Here is a 15235-nt window from a genome sequence, read left to right as displayed (position 1 = left end):
CCTGGCTCTGGCTGCCTCTTGAACATCATCTCTCCCCAGTGGGGTGGGGTTATTCTGAAGGATACAGTGCAAGAAAAGAAGAAAAAAAAAGAAGCCATCTAGCAACTAAAAGAGTGTTTTGAGGAGTTGTATGAAATGGAGGGTTACAAGGCAGCAGGCAGCCTTGGAAGGTTATAGGCAGCAGGAGAGTGGGGCAAGAAGGTATTAGCAAAAGAACAGAAAACATTGTTTCAGTCCAGGCTACCTTTTTGGGTGGGTGGGGAAGGAAACAGCAGGAGTCTTTATCCTGTAATTTCAGACCAACTGTTTTAAAGGTCACATTTCTGTGAATGCTGAAACTGCAATTACAGACATACCTCAGAGATATTGTGTGCTCAGTTCCAGACCACCACAATAAAGCAAATATTGCAATAAAGTGAGTCACGTGAAACTTTTGCTTATCCAGTGTACATAAAAGTTAGGTTTACACTATACCATAGTCTATTAAGGGCTTCCCTAGTGGGTCAGATGGTAAAGAATCTGCCTGCAATGAGGGAGACCTGGGTTCGATCCCAGAGCTGGGAAGATCCCCTGGAGGAGGGCATGGCAACCCATTCCAGTATTCTTACCTGGAGAATCCCTATGAACAGAGGAGCCTGGTGGCTACAGTCTACAGAGTCACAAAGAGTCAGACACAACTGAGCGACTAAGCACATAGTCTGTTAAGCGTGCAATAACATTATGTCTAAAAAAAATGTATCTGTGTTATTCATTCAATCATGTCCAACTCTTTGCAACCCCATGGACTATAGCCCACCAGGCTCCTCTGTCCACGGAATTCTTCAGGCAAGAATACTGGAGTGGGTAGCCATTCCCTTTTCCAGGGAATCTTCCTTACCCAGGGATCAAACTTGGGTCTTCTGTATTGCAGGCAGATTCGTCACCATCTGAGCCACTGGGGACACGAGGTTTCCACAAACCAATTGTCAAAATCAAAGCACAATAACATAAAGTACAACAAAATGAGGTATGCCTGTTTCAAATTAAAGAAAAACATTCAATGTAAAAGTTGTGAGTTGACTTTTATTCAGGGACTTTACAGAGAACTATTGCCCAGGAGATAGCCTCTCAGTAATTCTGTGGGGACTACTCCAAAGACATAGGGGAGGAGCCATTATATATATGATTTGGGGGGCCTGGGAAATAAATACATGTTGACAAACATATTTTGGGTAAAAGATGACTGCTAATTACAAAGAACAGATATCTCAAGTTAATAATTTTGATGCTTTTCTGTGTATGGGAAGTTTCAAGAACTGAGGGTCATTAAAATTCTTCCTTAAATATGGATCTTAGTTATCTATAGGCCCAAAGCAGAAAATGTTTTATGCTGTTTCCCTCACCCCATTCCGGCCCCTTCAAAGAGTGTACAGATGGCAGGCAACCTCATTGAGTTGCAACTTAACCCTTTCATAAATGGGGTGATGAGCCACAATCTTTGTTCTCTTTGTTTATACTTAAAAGTCTTGGATTGCTGCCTTGGGGAAAAATGACTCCATTTTGGGCCTTTTTAACTTGATGCTGTATTGCATAATCAAAATTTGCTTTGAAAGTAGAATTTAAATGTTCTCAACACACACATGCACACAAAAAAATATGTGAGGTGATGGATATGTTAACTATCTAGATGAAAGGAATCATTCAAAATGTGCATATATATCAAATCACTACAATGTACACTTTAAATATCTTATGATTTCATTTGTCAATGATACCTCAATAAAGGTGAAAGTCTTTTGAAAAGTAAAATATCTTTCAAAAATGACCCTCTGGGGACACAGCAGCAAACTTGGGCAGGTATTCCTTTTCCAGACTATATGTAAAAATGCCATAGTAGAAAGAAGGATGTTGATAGGTTCCAGAACTTTACATAATAGCTCTAAGAAAAGCCTAGGGGAGAAAAAATTGTGTTATCAGTTCTTGAATAGGAAGAAATGACAATCTGAATATGTAAGAGGGCCAGTATCATGAAAGTAGATATTTCTAGGTAAGAATTGTGATTTTTTTCTTTCCTTCTCACATTGTTTACCCAAAATGGTTCCCTAAAAGTTGATTTGAATAAGTTTATCACATAATGCCAAATTCCTTTCAATGCTGTTGTACAATTTTGCATTACCATCAGCAATATATGACAGTATTTGATAATTCACAGCCATGCTAACAGAGTGTGTTGTCAAATTCTTCGATTTCTGATGGATGAGATTTGAGAAATGGTGTTCAATATTGTTTTAAACTTTCTCTTATTGTGAGTAAGCGTGATTATCCTTTCATTTGTTTAAAAGATATTGTCTTTATGAACCGTGTATTGTGATTTTTTTCCATTTTCGTCATGGTTTGGCTCTCGTTTTCTGTTTTTTATTTAAATCAACCCTTTGTCTGTGGCACAACTGCAATTATTGTCTTTTAGTTTTCATTTGTCTTTTGCTATGTCTGTAGCACTTTTTGCCACGCAAAAAAAATTTTTTTTAAATCCTTAAGTACTTAAATGTATCAGTCTTTTAACTATCATTTCTTCTGATTTGGCTTAATAGTTAAGAACAGATTTCTCTTCTCTAGTTCAAAAGAAATTCATCTCAGTTTCTTCTGGTATTTGTATGTTTTCATGTTTTTTGGTTTTAGATCTCAAACCTATTTTGCTAATAATGCTTTCAAGTCTTTTATAGTCTTATTGATTTTCTATCTACTTGTAGCAAACTATAATTGTAGACTTATCTATTTTTCTTTTCTAGACTGTCAGCTTTTATTTCATGTATTTTGAAGCTCTGACAAGTGCATATACATTGAAGACTGTTATGTCTTTATGTTGAAATGATCTTTCTGTTATTATGAAATGTCTTCTTTACCCCTGGTAATATACTTGCCCTAAAGTTTACTTTCTCTCATATTAATACAGTTCACCTTTCTTAAGAGTAATGTTTGCATATTTTTTAACATGAATTTAAGAATATATTATATTCTTCCATATATAAATTTGTGTTAATATATTTCATTGGTTTTTTTTTTTTTTTTAAGCCAGTATGAAAATCTCTGCCTTTCCATTTTGATGTTTAGACCATTTATATTTAGTGTAATTTTCCATATGGTAAGGTTTAAATCTAACATTTTACTATTTTGTATTTTTCTAATGTGTTCATTCTCTCCTTTTTTTTGTCTTTTCCTTTTTCTTTAATCAATTTTTAAATTCTATTTAATTTCCATTCTGGCTTATTAGCTGTATTTTTGTATTAGTTTTTTAATGGTTGATCTGGAGTTTACAACTGCATCTTTAACTTATACTCTATCTTCAAATACTATTGTGGTGGTGGTGGTTTAGTAGCTAAGTTGTGTCCAACTCTTGTGACCCCATGGACTGTAGCCCACCAGGCTCCTCTGTCCATGGGATTGTCCAGGCAAGAATACTGGAGTGGATTGCCATTTCCTTCTCCAGGGGATCTTCCCGACCCAGGAATCAAACCCGGGTCTCCTGCATTGCAGGCAGATTCTTTACCAACTGAACTATGAGGGAAGCCCCAACACTATTATACTATATGATAAAATGTTAAAATCATACAAGAGTATACTTATATTTCTCCCATACATCCTTTGTTGCTATTCTTGTCATACATTTCACTTTTATACAAGTTATTAACTTCAGCTTACTATTGTTGTTCAGTTGCTAAGTCACGTACCACTGTTTGTGACCCCATGGACTACAGCACACCAGGCTTTCCTGTCCCTCACTATCACCCAGACTTTGCCCAAGTTCATGTCCACTGAGTCAGTGATGCTATCCAACCATCTCATCCTCTGTCACTCTCTTCTTTTGCCTTCAGTCTTTCTCAGCATCAAGGTCTTTTCCAGTGAGTTGGCTCTTTGCATAATGTGGCCAAAGTATTGGAGTTTCAGCATCAGTCCTTTTAATGAATATTCAGGGTTGATTTTCTTTAGGATTGAATGGTTTGCTCTCCTTAACTTCCAAGGGACTCTCAAGAGTCTTCTCCAGCACTACAGTTTGAAAGCATCAATTCTTTGGTGTTCAGCCTTCTTTATGGTCCAACTCTCATATTTATACATGACTACTGAAAAGACCATAGCTTTCACTATGCAGACCTCTGTCAGGAAAGCGATATCTCTGCTTTTTAATAAACTGTCTAGGTGTATCACACCTTTCCTTCCAAGAAGCAGTTCAGTTCAGTTGCTTATTTGTGTCCAACTCTTTGTGACCCTATAGACTTCAGTATGCCAGGCTTCTCTGTCCATCATCAACTCCCAGAGTTTACTCAAACTCATGGCCACTGAGTCACTGATGCCATCCAACCACCTCATCCTCTGTCATTGCCTTCTCCTTCCACCTTCAATCCTTCCCAGCATCAGGGTCTTTTCAAATGAGTCAGGTCTTCGCATCAGGTGACCAAAGTACTACAGTTTCAGCTTCAGCATCAGTCCTTTCATTGAATATTCAGAACTGATTTCCTTTAGGATGGAGGATTGGATCTCCTTGCACTCCAAGGGACTCTCAAGAGTCTCCTATAATACCACAGTTCAAAAGCATCAATTCTTCAGCACTCAGCTTTCTTTATAGTCCAAATCTCACATCCATATACTGGAAAAACTATAGCTTTGACTAGATGGACTTTTTTTGGCAAAGTAATGTCTCTGCTTTTTAATATGCTGCCTGGGCTGGTCATAACTTTTCTTCCAAGGAGTAAGCGTCTTTTAATTTCATGGCTGTAATCACCATCTGCAGTGATTTTGGAGCCCCCAAAATGAAGTCTGTCCCTATTTCCATTGTTTCCCCATCTATTTGCCATGAAATGATGGGACCAGATGCCATGATCTTAGTTTTATGAATGTTGAGTTTTAAGCCAACTTTTTAACTCTCCTTTTTCACTTTCATCAAGAGGCTTTTTAGTTCCTCTTCACTTATGATGCCATAAGGGTGGTGTCATCTGCATACCTGAGGTTATTGATATTTCTGCCGGCAGTCTTGATTCCAGCTTGTGCTTCATCCAGCCTGGCATTTCTCATGATGTACTCTGCATATAAGTTAAATAAGCAGGGTGACAATATACAGCCTTGACATACTCCTTTTCCTATTTGGAACCAGTCTGTTGTTCCTTGTCCAGTTCTAACTGTTGCTTCCTGACCTGTATACAGGTTTCTCGGGTGGCAGTTCAGGTAGTCTGGTATTCCCATCTCTTGAAGAATTTTCCAGGTTGTTGTGATCCACACAGTCAAAGGCTTTTGCATAGTCAATAAAGCAAAAGTAGATGTTTTTCTGGAACTCTCTTGCTTTTTCCATGATCCAGCAGATGTTGGCAATTTGATCTTCTGCGTCTTCTAAATCTAGCTTGAACATCTGAAAGTTCACAGTTCACGTACTGTTGAAGCCTGGCTTGGAGAATTTGGAGCATTACTTTACTAGCACGTGAGATGAGTGCAATTATGCACTAGTTTGAGCATTCTTTGACATTGCCTTTCTTTGGGATTAGAATGAAAACTGACCTTTTCCAGTCCTGTGGCCACTGCTGAGTTTTCCAAATTTGCTGGGCATATTCTGTGCAGCACTTTCACAGCACCATCTTTTAGGATTTTAAATAGCCCAACTGGAATTCCATCACATCCACTAGCTTTTTTGTAGTGGAGCAAGTACCTTCTAATTTCATGGCTGCAGTCACCATCTGCAGTGATTTTGGAGCCCAAGAAGAGAAAATCTCTCACTGCTTTATTTATGAAAATCAGTATATTTACTGGGTTTATTACTTCTGGCACCTTCATTCCTTTGTACAAATCCAGCTTTTAATCTTGTATCATTCTCTTTCAGCCTGGAGTAATACTTCTTTTACTGTAGTAAAATATGTTAGTGACCATTTATCTCAGATTTGTCTGAAAATATCTTTATTTTACCTTAATTTTGAAGAATATTTTTGTTACAGGAAGAATCAGTTATTTTCAGCATATTAAAAATATTCTATGATCTGACTTGCTTAGGTTCTAATGAGAAAGTTGCTGTCATTTTGTTTTTGTTTCTTTGTGTATAATGTGTATTTTTGTTCCTCTTATTGCTTTTCAATTTTCTTTTTTATCAGTGCTTTTCACCAATGCAACTGTAATGTGCCTTGATGTGCCTTTTTCTTTAACTTATCCTATTTGGCATCAATTGAGATACTTGGATCTAGGGAGGTAGTTAAAAACGTATAAAACAGTGTTATATCTGAATTGCAAGAAGCTAGGAAAGACTGAATATGCTAAACAGAGACATGGAAGATATAGAAAAAAGATCAAAAATCAAACTCATAGGAATGAAACACACAGTATAAAAGAGACAGTACATTAGGTATTATAGAAGACTGATTAGTGAATTTAAAGCACTAGAAAACATCCCAAATGAAACACAGGGAAGAGATGAAATCTACCACAAACTACTTAAAGTTTCTGAGAACTAAAAGGTGAACTTATTGAATAAAAATAAGATGAGCTACAATGTGATGAAAGATGTGAGAAAGATTCTACAAAGGGAATGGAATAAGGGTGTAGCAAATGAGATTAAAAAGACTGCAAAGAGCATACAAGACCAAGCTGAGTTTATAAAACAAGATTTTTATGGATGTATTTTCCCATCAGCCACACTAGAAACACCAAAATAATTTTTGCCATTTCTCCTTTCTCTATTCCCTAAGCCATGCTAAGTTAGTCCCATGAATAACCTTCCTGGTTTCTAGTAGTCATCATTCTTTTCACTGACACCCTAGTTCTGGCTTTTTTGTTTGTCTAGATGTCAGTATGGTCTTCAAATTAATCTGCCTTCCATTCTGAATTGTGTTGCCAAATTCTTTTTCCTAAGGCACCAGTTTGATCATATCACTTTTTTTTTTTTTTTGCTCTAAAATCTTCAAAGGATCTGCTGTCTTCTGAATAAAAATTTGGACTATGTTTCACCTGCAATTCAAAGTCCTACTTATTTCTCTAGCTTTTTATAAGTCTTATGGTATGCCTGTACTAAATTATCTGGAAATAATTCTAACAAACCTTCATTTTATTGCCTCTTACTTTGTCATTAATGAAAACAGTTACTGAGAATATTCAATGTAGTATTTTTGAAAAAATATATTTATTTATTTACTAATGGCTGTGCCAGGTCTCAGCTGCAGCACACTGGATCTTCGATCTTGTTGCAGCATGCAGGATCTTTTAGTTGTAGCATTTGAACTCTTAGTTGCAACATGTGGGATATAGTTCCCTGACCAGGGATTGAATCTGGGCCCCCTGTGTTGGGAGCATGGAGTCTTAGCTACTTGACCACCAGTGAAGTCCCTACAATGTGACATTAATCTAAATGCCAGGGATAAAGTCACTTTCTTTCAACGTAGTTTCATGGAAATCTGATCAACTTCATACAAATCCATATAATGAAGTTTCTGAACTTTCAAAGTTGAAGATCAGACCTAAATAAAAGTAAAATCACTATGGTACATTCATTTAGGAAGTTTTATGTGAAACAGCCAACTGGCCTCTCTGTTGAAAACATTATGGAATGAATTATTTGCATGAGACTCAAGAGAGAACCCTGAGACACAAAAATGTATGAGAATCATATTGAAATGAATGAAAAAGTTTTAATTTGTCCCATACAGAACAATTTCCCTCTGTCTGGGAAAGGATGAATGACCTATACCACAAGAATGGAAAGTTAAAATTTCCCTGTGCTTTGGTGGAATGCTTTTGTGTGTAGAATATGTATTTCATCTCTGTGACAAATATTTTTGTGTATCTACTAATATGCCCTATACTAAATGCACAGGTCAATGAGATCCTAAAAATGGCCTGGACTCAGAGAAATGAAGCTATGAACATTAATAGCATTGTTTATGGTATTTATGTTTCTCTGTGAATAAAACCCATGACTTTTTGGTAGCAAAGTGAATTACTAAGGTGGTTATGAGTCTAAATAGTGAGTGCGAGTGAATTATTGGCCAATAGTCTATTATAGGGATACTGAGTGAGCGTGACAATGTGTATTCATAAAGGCAAAAGTCACCTCATATTTTAAAGTCTTCTATTAAGATGGCCCAGAGTCACACATCAGAAAAGGAATGTGGATTAGTTTAGGTATTCAAGCATTTTCAAAGGCCTCTTCTAATTCTTAGGATTATAGAAGTTTATTGTCAAAACTGAATTTTTTGTATTTTCCTCTCTTAAAAGGCTACCCAGACACTCTGTCACACTTGTCAAAATAAAGGTTAAAATTCTGAGACTGGACTTCCCTTGGGGTTCAGTGGTTAAGAACCCAGTTGCCAAATTGAGCCATGGTCTGGGAAGATCCCACATGCCATGGGGCAAGTAAGCTGGTGCACCACAAGTACTGACGCAGTGTGCCCGGAGCCCAAGTTCTGTATGAAGAGAAAGAAAGTGAAAGTGAAGTCGTGTCCGACGCTTTGTGACCCCATGGACTGTAGCCTACCAGGCTCCCCCCTCCATGGGATTCTCCAGGCAACAGTACTGGAGTGGGTTGCCATTTCCTTCTCCAGGGGATGTTCCTGACCCAGGGATCGAACCCGGGTCTCCCACATTCCAGACAGACACTTTAACCTCTGAGCCACCAGGGAAGCCCTGGTGATCAAGAGAAGCCACTGTGATAAGAAGCCCACACACCCTAGTGCAACTGTGTCATGCCCCCTCACCTCAACTAGAGAAAGCCTGCATGCAGCAAAAAGGACTCAGTGCAGCCAAAATAAATAAATAAATAAAAATAAAAACATTCAGAGATATTTACCATGAAATCAACGAAAGAAACTTAAGCTTTTGGGATCCTCACTTGCACTGGTTCCTTCTAAATAAGGAAGTATTCACTTTTGAAGAAGTGAATACTACTGTAATTCTATATTTTTCCTTTTAAAAGACCCCAAGAATTGTAAAAGCTTTAGAGCTCTCCACCCCCTGCCCTTCTCTCTCTCTCTCTCTCTCTCTCTCTCTCTCTCTCTATATATATATATATATATAGGGCTTCCCTTGTGTCTCAACTGGTAAAGATTCTAACCACAATGTGGGAGATCTGGGTTTAATCCCTGACTTGGGAAGATACCTTGGAGAACGGAAAGGCAACCTACTCCAGTATTCTGGCCTGGAGAGTTCCATGGACTGTATAATCCATGGGGTCACAAAGAGTCAGAGACTACTGAGTGACTTTCACTTCCCTAGGTCTCAGTATACCTAGAAATGTCTCTGGTATAAACCTCAGAATTCTTAGAACTTTAGAATTCTTGTTCACCTCATTTTATTTAATTCTAAGAATTAATATTTCATCCTTCAAAACTCTCTTGGATTTTTCTTCTCTTGTCAGTTTCTGCTGATTACTATGCAATTTAGTTCAGGGCATCTTCACTGGAAAAACTGTATCATGATGATAGCCTCATAGTTGGTTTTACTGACTGCAACTCTCCTCCAAATAAATCTATCCTTTGTAAAGTTGGCAGACTAATCTTCTTAAAAAGAAACAGAGATTATTTTGCAAAATTCCCATCCAAACTCAAGATATTTTGGTGTCTTTCCACTATCACGGCTCTTTTACACTTGAGATATTTAAATGCTCAGGCAAAAGTGTGGCAGTCAATCAGAGGGTACTTGAAGCCACATAAGAAATGTGAAATTTTTCTAGAGTGTCATTTTTACTTGATAGCAAGTAGTTTAAAAGATTACTCCCCCCTCCTGTTCTTCAACAATATCAAGCAGATATAGTTAAATGCAAAAAAGAAAAATACTTTTAAGCTCAGATGCACAGAATTAGATTTACTATTATTCTTGGCTTCTGACACATTCTCACCAATTGTTCATTCAAGGCTAGAACCTTCATTCATTCTGTCAACTACAAATTGGCACTTACCAAGAGCATCACCAATGCCTGAACAACAAGGCATTTGCCATCTGCCTCTACTGAGATTGAACCCCACTGCTATAGCTGTTGACCTTCAACAACCCCTGAGGGAATTCAGGGTGGAGTGAGGCGCTCTGTGCTCCAGGAAATCTGGTGGGACAGGTCTTTAGATAGTTGGATGTTTTTAGGAACAGATTTTATTATCTCAGTCCTTGCATCTCCTCCCTTCATGGTGACATCAGACCCTCAAGACTAACAAAAAACCTTTTGTAAATTGAGGGCTTCATGGTATTGAACTCCCCTTTCACCAAAACCTTATATATTGACTCTCCCCCACTGCCACTTTGGAACAGTCTCTCAGAGCTCTCTGAGATGCTGCCTCCTGGGCTACAGTCCTCTTTTTGCCCCAAATAAAACTTAACTCATAACTCTCAAGTTGCACATCTTTTTTTTTAGTCAACAATTCTTTCATTTAAAATAATACAACAGGACTTTCTTGGTGGTCCAGTGATTAGGAATCCACCTACCAATGCAGGGGCATGGGTTTAATCCCTGGGAAATTTCCACTTGCTGAGAGGCAACTAAGCCTCTGTAGCACAACTAGTGAAGTCTGTGTGCCATAGAACCTGTGCTCCACAACACGAGAAGCCACCACACTGAGAAGTCCACTCACTGCAGCTAGGCAGTAGCCCCTACTCAAGGCAATGAGAATGCCCATGCACAGCAATGAAGATCCAGTGTAGCCAAAAATTAATTACTTAAAAAAATACCCATGAAATTACCAACGTGAAAACTAGAACATGAATTTACATTTACATTCACCTCTTTGACCTTCCATTGCATCATCCAGTCGCTCAGTCATGTCCGACTCTTTGCGACCCCATGGACTGTAGCCTACCAGGCTCCTCTGTCCATGGAATTTTCCAGGCAAGAGTACTGGAGTGGGTTGCCATTTCCTTCTCCAGGGGATCTTCCCGACTCAGGGATCGAACCCAGGTCTCCCACACTGCAGGCAGACACTTTACCATCTGAGCCACCAGGGAAGCCCCCCTATTCAAGGTACCACTATCTAAATCATCATTCTCCAAGATGGCAGAGTAGAAGGACATGCACTTATCTCCTCCTGTGAGAGCACTAAAATCACAATTAGCTGTTGAACATTCAACAGAAGGACTGTGGAACAAACAAAAAAAAAGATGTGATGTGAAAGTCGCTCAGTCATGTCCAACTCTTTGTGACCCCAGAGACTATACAGTCCACGGAATTCTCCACACCAGAATACTGGAGTGGGTAGCTGTTCCCTTCTCCAGGGGCTCCTTCCAACCCAGGAATTGAACCAGGGTCTCCTGCATTGCAGGGGATTCTTTACCAATTGAGCTATCAGTGAAGCCACCTGCCCCTGCCCCCCCCAACCCCAAAAAGGTAAAAAGACAAAGAAGAAGCCGCAGTGAGATGGTAGGAGGGGTACAACTGCAATAAAATCAAATCTCATACCTGCAAGGTGGGTGACCCACAAACTGGAGAACAATAATACCAAAGAAGTTCTCCCACTGTTGTGAAGGTTCTGAACCCGACAGCAGGCTTTCCAGCCTGGGGATCCAACAAAGGGACTGGGAATCCCCACAGAATCCCCACCTTCAAGGCCATCGGTATTTGACTATAGGACTTCCACAGGACTGGGAAAAACAGAGACTCCATTCTTGAAGGGCACAAACAAAATCTTGCACACACCAAGACCCAGAAGAAAGGAGCAGTTACCCCCAGGAGACTGAACTAAAATTATCTGCTAGTGTTGAACCATCTCCTGTGGAGGCGGGATCAGCAGGGGCCACCAAAGGGATGCAGGGACTGGCAGCACCTGTCTGGGAATATCCCAGTTGGAGGTTCCTCTTGGAGGTTGCCATTAATCCTACCTTAGATCCCTGGGCTGGGTTGCCTCAGGCCAAACAACTACCAGGGAGGGAGTATGACCCCACCCATCAAGCAGGTAATTGGATTAAAGCTTAACTGAGCAAGGCCCTGCCCACCAGAGCAAGATCCAGTTTTTCCCACCATCAGTCCCTCCCATCAGGAAGCTTACACAAGCCTCTTAGCTTCCTCCATCAGAGGGCAGACAGAAGAAGCAAGAAGAACTACAGTCCCACAAAAATCACATTATAGAAAGTTAATGAGTATGGAAGAGCAGAAAGTTATGCCCCAGATTTAGGGACAAGATAAAACCCCAGAAAAAACAATAAAAAAAAAAACAACTTAAACAACTAAAAAACAACTAAATTCAGGATCTCAGGAAAATAAAGATGAATAATACACTAGAAGGAATAAACAGAATTACTGAGGCAGAAGAATGGATAAATGACCTCGAGGACAGGATGGTGGAAATCACTGCTGCAGAGCAGAATATAGAGAAAAGAACACCCTGAGAGACCTCTGAGACAACATTAAGTGCACCAACATTCACATTATAGGGGTCCCAGAACGTGAAGAGAGAGAGAAAGGACTTGAGAAAATATTTGAGGAGATAATAGATGAAAATTTCCCTAACATGGGAAAGGAAAGAGTCGACCAAGTTGCAGAAGCACAGTGGAAATACCTAAAGAGGAACACATCAAGACAGATAGTAATCAAACTGACAAAAAGACAAAGATAAAATATTAAAAGCAACAAGGGAAAAGTGACAAATAACATACCAGGAAACTCCCACCAGGCTATCAGCTCATTTCGCAACACAAACTCTTTAAGCCAGAAGGGAATGGCATGATACATTTAAACCAATTAAACGGAAGAATATACAACCAAGACTACTATACCCAGTAAGACTCTCCTTCAGATTTGAAAGCTTTTCAGACAAGCAAAAGTTAAGAGAATTTAGCACCAAAAAACCAGCTTTACAACAAATGATAAAGGAAATTCTCTAGGTAGGAAACACAAAAGAAGGGAAAGACCTACAGAAAATAAACCCAAAACAGTTAAGAAAATGGTAATAGGATCATACATACAGATAATTACCTTAAATGTAAATGGATTAAATGCACCAACCAAAAGAGTCTGGCTGGGCAGATATAGAATGTATATTAGATATATGTGTGTGCATGCTAAGTCACTTCAGTCATGTTCAACTCTTTGCAACCCTACAGACTGTAGCCCACCAGGCTTCTCTGTCCGTGAGATTTTCCAGGCAAGAATACTGGAGTGGATTGCCATGCTCTCCTCCAGGGGATCATCCTAATTCAGGGATCGAACCCACTTCTCTTATGTCTCTTACACTGGCAGGTGGGTTCTTCGCCACTAGCACCACCTGGGAAGCCCCAGTAGTTATATGTGCATGTATGCAATTCCACTTACCACATCACTTGTTTCACCCCCAAACTGTATTACATACACTGTTTTATACTGTTAGGTTAATCGTAATGATCTTTTATTTTTTGTCTACTGATGGTGAAAACTGATAAATATTTTTTACTATTGTGATTATGTAACTGTTACTCACTTAATACCATTGTAGCATGACTGGTCAACAGAAAAATAATAGAACTCTATATCAGCAAAACTACTATTTAATAGAAAAACCTGTAATCAGTTTTTAAAATCCTGATGCATATCCTAGTTATCTTGGAATTTTTTGAAAAATACAAACACCCATGTATTGTTTTACTTTCTCCAGAGCTCCAGATATCTTTCTAATGAGCATCCATGTTTAAAAACAACTGTACTATATGATGATCTTTTACTTTATCTAGTTTGCTTCACTTTTTCTATTTCATATTCAGTGCTCCCATTTCAATTAGTTTTTTTTTAATTTCTCCATCTCCTTTTTTTTTGGATGTCCTTTCCCAAGCCTTTATCAAGCATGGTAGCTTGATATATATATATATATATATATATATATATATATTTTGTGTATATATATTTTCAGTTCAGTTCAGTCACTCAGTCGTGTCTAACTCTTTGTGAACCAGTGGACTGCAGCACATACATATAATAATGTATAATATATATATATATTTTAGAGAACTTATGAAATTTTGCCTAATTGAAACATTTATGACATTTTGATTCCACTTATTTGACTTAGTATGAAAAGAATGCTAGATTCCTAATTTTAAAAATATGCAACAAGCAATAAAGGTTTACAGTATAGCACAGGGAACTCTAGTCAATATCTTGTAATAACCTATAATGGAAAATAATCTCAAAAATATATGTGTATATGTATAACCTTGCTGTGCATCTGAAACACTGTAGGTCAACTATACTTATAAAAAAAAGTATATATTAAAAACAATCATTTTCCTGCTTTTCTTTTTATTATCACCTATATATACATGTATATATATATGAATATATATATACACACATATATATTCCTAAATAGTGTTGGGTGGGGAACTTAGAAGTTATTAACAATACAAAGTCTACTTCATGCTGTATATAATTCTTACATTCTGTTCACTCAATATCGTATTGCTAGGATTAATTAAGGCATGCTTGTGTGCATGTTCAGTTGCTTCAGTTGTGTCTGACCCTTTGCAACCCTATGGACTGTAGCCCATCAGCCTCCTCTGTCCATGGGATTCTTCAGGCAAGAATATTGGAGTGGGTTGCCATGCCCTCCTCCAGAGGATCTTTCTGACCCAGGAATCAAACCCGCGTCTCCTGCACTGCAGATTTTTTACCTACTGAGCCAACTGGAAAGCCCATTATTAAGGACTGTAACTGTAGTACTGTAAAATCTAGAGTATATATCCTAATTTATCTATCCTCTATTTGTATCTGGGCATTTGGGTTGTTTTTAGATTTTGATATTAAAGAGAATGCTCATATGAATAATCTTATATATATCCTGGTACTTGTTCAAGTTTCTTTTGGGTATATACCCAGGAGCAAAATGGTAGGTCATGGGGTACGCAAATGTTTATCTCCACAGGGTAATGACAAACTTTTGGAGGGGATGGTACCAATTTACACTCCCACAAGGATCAAAAGACTCTGCTGATCCATATCCTCTAGATATGGTCCAATTAACAAAGTCTTTTAAAATTTATGGTACCATATGCACAATATCAAGCCTACCTTTTTAACTGTGTCTTAGGGTACAGTTCCCCCTTCATGGATAACAGCTTTGACATGTTGAAGAGGCTTGCATAACTCAATGAAGCTATTAGCCATGCCGTGCAGGGCCACCCTAGACAAATGGGTTATAGTGAAGAGTTCTGACAAATCATGGTCTACTGCAGGAGGAAATGGCAACCCACTCCAATATTCTTGCCATGAGAACCCCACTGACAGTATGAAAAGGCAAAAAGATATGACAGTGGAGCAATTACTAATAGCTCCAGAAAGAATGAA

General features: G+C 38.4%; 1 long non-coding RNA gene across 4 annotated transcripts in view; it reads right to left on the bottom strand.

Annotated features, from left to right (window-relative positions):
* The window catches only part of LOC147377085 (uncharacterized), a 36220-nt gene that overhangs the window by 16243 nt on the left and 4742 nt on the right, over positions 1-15235 (bottom strand). The window contains exon 3 of one of the 4 annotated variants that reach the window (XR_015161321.1): positions 8058-8408. The exons of the other annotated variants lie outside the window; for them this stretch is intronic. This is a non-coding gene — a long non-coding RNA (uncharacterized LOC147377085). Of the gene's footprint in view, positions 1-8057; positions 8409-15235 lie in introns of those variants that run through there. 4 annotated transcript variants of the gene reach the window in all.

This window comes from Bos grunniens, chromosome 3, assembly GCF_055505025.1.
Source record: "Bos grunniens cultivar Pamir isolate PY7600 chromosome 3, Bosgru_T2T1.0, whole genome shotgun sequence".
NCBI classification, from domain to species: domain Eukaryota; kingdom Metazoa; phylum Chordata; class Mammalia; order Artiodactyla; family Bovidae; genus Bos; species Bos grunniens.
Note: the sequence above shows the minus strand (reverse complement) of the source record. Positions and strands in the feature narration are given on the sequence as shown.